Source organism: Camelus bactrianus, chromosome 24 (genome assembly GCF_048773025.1).
Source record: "Camelus bactrianus isolate YW-2024 breed Bactrian camel chromosome 24, ASM4877302v1, whole genome shotgun sequence".
Lineage (NCBI taxonomy): Eukaryota > Metazoa > Chordata > Mammalia > Artiodactyla > Camelidae > Camelus > Camelus bactrianus.
Window position 1 is genome coordinate 5,560,545 of NC_133562.1, and position 4,130 is coordinate 5,564,674.

At 39.1% G+C, this 4,130-nt stretch overlaps 1 non-coding gene across 1 annotated transcript; it reads left to right on the plus strand.

Moving 5' to 3' along the window:
• The first annotated feature begins 3,245 nt into the window (after positions 1-3,245).
• On the plus strand, positions 3,246-3,352 carry LOC123617769 (U6 spliceosomal RNA). The gene has a single exon (XR_006726014.1). It is a non-coding gene; the product is annotated as a U6 spliceosomal RNA (small nuclear RNA).
• Positions 3,353-4,130: the final 778 nt, after the last annotated feature.

Consider the following 4,130-nt stretch of genomic DNA (forward strand, 5'->3'; position numbering starts at 1 on the left):
GTTTAGCAAAAAAAAAAAAAAAAAAAACCAAATAAACAGAAATATGAACCAAAAATAGCATGAAAACTTTATTTTGTGGTCATTACAACAACAAAGTAAATCAGGCTGAGCTGGTATGGGAAGATTAATAATATATATTGATGAGCTGTTTTTAAGCAAGGAATGGAACACTGTTGTATCATCCTTTTTGCAGAAAAATGCTTATGCCTGTATATTTTTCGAATGATATTCAAGGAAACATGAACAATGGCTACCTTTGGAGGAAGAGAAGTGGGGAGGGAACCAGATGTGTGATAAGGAGGTTTTGTTTTCCTTCTATTTTGTGCAAGCCTGAGATGAGAGAAACAGAAAGTGTACAAGATGGAACTGGAGGAGGCAAGGGCCCAGTTTAGACTGGTCATCATCAATTTTATTTTGCTTTCACACATTCCTTCTTCTGAGTTCTTCCTTTGCCTGTGAAGATCTGAGTTTCTGGCCTGTATTATTTTCCTTCTCTCTGAAGAACTTCTTTTCACATTTTCACATCTCTTACAAGGCCATCATCATCAATTTTAATAACTAACAGTCCACAGTAACTGTGGATATAATTCATGCACCAATCCCATTTATGGGACACAGATTTTGTTCTGGTTTGAATGAGAGGGGATTTTCAAAGAGCTTTTGGGAACACCTGAGCCAGGGTCTAAACCAGGACGAGCTGTACCAGGGGGCTTTGGATGCTGGCTCTGAAGTTCAGGAGCTGTGGCTGGTTAATCATTAGCAAGTGTGAATTACCCTCAGTGACACCCTGGGAGGTCATTATTCACTGCTATTTACAAGAAATAGTATCAAAAGCTGTCAAACCATTTACACCATTGAATTGCTTAACCGTTTCTGTAAAACTGGAAAGGTTAATTCTGATGCAAGTAATTTTTATGGAAAATTTGGCCAATATATGTAAAAATAGAGCCAGATGCTTTCCTCAAAAGGAATTAATAAGTGTTATCAATGTATGGATGGAGTCAGCACATCTCCTGAAAGGCCTGGAACATTTAAGTCAAGGCTCTCTTCTACTGGCATGTTTGTACAACGGACAATCTGTTATCTCCCAGAGTGTTTCATCAGGCCTCCACAGGCTGTCGTGCCAAAGCTAAAACAATGATCCCATATTGCCTTAAAAGGGAGGAAAACATATCCACTTCTAAGCTACTTGGATATACTTTATTTTTAAACCTTAGATATATTTTATTTTATTTTTCCAACCCATTTTGGAAGCTCGCCTCAGCAACCCACTTACAGAGCGAATTAGCAGGGCGACATTAACGTCTAAATCAGCCCGCCTCTGTCTCTCCCCTTCTTGTGCTTGGCAACAACTGACGCACACGTCTACGAGCCTGGAATAAATTTTCCTTTTAAAAAACCTTAAAAACAGCCAGATGACCTCAGAAACAAAGGCTTTGTCCTGCCCAGAATGTCTAGTTTTTGTTGTTGTTGTTTGTTTTTGTTTTGTTTTTTTACTTTTTATGACGTAAAAATGTAAATAGATCTACTGGAGATCCTAGCGTGATACCTCCCAGGTCCCGCTCCCCAGCTGTGTCTGCCCGGGGCCACCCCCTTCACGTCTGGGTCAGCTCTCAGTCCACGCTCTGCCTGGTCAGTAACGCCTTCCTCCCTAGACTAAATGGTTTGTTTACTAAAGGCGCAAAGAACTCCCAGAATTATGCCCTATTGTATTTTCCTTTCTAGCTATTTCTGTTTCTATGGTTAAACATTTTCTTCTTGTCGGAGAGAACAATTACCTTTATCTTGAGATGGGGCTTTAAAGCTTTTAATTCTACTAGCCTCTGTTAGACCAAGAACTGAGGGAAACTTTCTCTTTTGGAAAGTCCTACCCTCAAACATTTGTATCAGTTTCTCCTATTTGAACTTGTCAGACTATGTGCCCTGATTTTTTTTTCTTTTCTTTTCTTTCTCTCTCTTTTTTTTTTTTTTTTTTTTTTTTTGTTCAGGAAACATGTTCACCAAATCAGTAGCTCACTTTGAGGCCTCTACAAATATTGTTTTACTTTACTGACTAGAGAAAAACATCACTTTAAAAAATTGATGGCTACAAATGACTTTAAGGCAAATTATTTCCTCGTGTGTGTGAGTGTGTATGCGAGAGAGAGAGAGATACAGAGACAGAGACAGAAACAGGAAGACAGACGCACAGACACAGAGAGAAAGAGAGGCATAGGGTGAGGGGGGAGTCAATTCAAAAAGATTTGAAACACCCAGTATGGAGTTATCTTCAGCCAGAACAGCCAGATGGTAACAAAAACAAGTAGGCCTTATTCCCAAGTTTTAAAACATAATGTTCTGACTGTTAGCTTTGAAAAAAGTAGAATCATTGTAGCTCCTCTGACCCCTTTTCCTTCCTTCCTTCCTTTCTTCCTGTCTTTCTCTCTCTCTTTCTAATTTTTGGACACATTATACATCATTGGAAATCACAAATCAGTGATTAGTCCTAAATATTTTATACTTCACAAGAATCCCATTCATTTTTTAAAACTAAGCAAACCAACTGTTCCCAACATGGGGTCTAGATTTCCTGAGCTAGGTACCTTTGCCTTCATCTAATAAAATATGTTCATCCTAGCAGCTTTTTTTACAGGAAAGAATACAGCAAAACCCACCCAAACTTCTGTTGGATTAGTCACTTGTCACCTCTTACTCGTCTGATTACAAAGTGCATTTTCCAAATGGATTAATGATTCTGAAACCACAATCTTTGCCTTCTGCCATTTTTTTTGAGCCTCCAAGAATTCGTAAGACACCCCACCCAAGTCTGCAGTACAAGCCCCTCCATATAACTTTGAAATCCAATTCATAAAATAACCTACCCGTTCTTCACACTAACGATGCTGTTTAGAAAGTTTCCTCTCATGTAACTTAAACACACACTCCCTCTTCCCAAGTCTCCCTCACCTACCCCCAAAATACTTCTTACTGTTTTGCAAACTGTAATCAAATCATTTCTGCTCAGAAAATGCAAAGTCAACTTTAGTCCCGGAAAAAAATAAAAATAAAAACATAGATTTTGTTTGTTGGACTTTGAGTTGTGTTAAGATTTAAGTAAGTTACTGTTAAGGAATCCTTATCTGGTAACAGGTTGTCTAAGCCGGTGAGGCGTGGGAAATACCCACAAAACAAACACTTAAAATACTGGCACGGGAAGCTGACACTCACCCGTCACTGATTAGCTGTGGGATTAGAATCGTCCACCTGTGCTCGCTTCGGCAGCTCATATACTAACATTGGAACGATACAGAGAAGATGAGCATGGCCCCTGCGCGAGGAGGACATGCAAATTCATGAAGCGTTCCATATTTTTAATAGATAAACAAGAATATACTGTATAGCACGGGGAAATATATACAAGATCTTGTGGTAGCTCACAGCGGAAAAAAAATGTGACAATGAATGTATGTATGTTTGTGCATAACTAAAAAATTGTGCTCTCCACTGGAATTTGATACAACATTGTAAAATGACTATAACTCAATAAGAAAATGTTAAAAAAAATAAAATGAAAGAATGCCTCCACCCACCGCCACCACCCCTTCACACAGGGCAGTTGTCCCAGTTATCAACTGTTATCAACCCGAGAAATAAAGCTGAGAAGCTTCAGAGGACATGCAAAAAGAGTTTGTACTCTTTCTTCCGGGATAATGAAACTGAAGTTCTCCTTTCTTTTACTTGAGTCTCTGGATCCATGTTCTAACCTACATCCACCCCAGACCATTCTAGGTCCCTAACGGAAGTCGAATCACACAATATTTGTCCTTCCGAGTTTGGCTTATTTCACTGAGCATAATGTCTTCGAGGTCCCCCCTCGCCACCCACTTATAGCATGTGTCAGAACTTCATTACTTTCTCATTTACCTTTATTTTGGAATTTTTAAAATTTTAATATAATTTCAGTGGTAAGAATAGTACAAAGAAATCCCATGTACTCTTTCTCACCCAGATTCCCCAGATTTGGGTCATCATTTTACATACACACACACATCATTTCCCACGTGATCTTTTTTGCCAAGTTGCAGATGTGTTGCCCCTCAAGCCCTAAACACCTCGCCGTGCGTTTCCTAAGAACAAGGACACACTCTTGC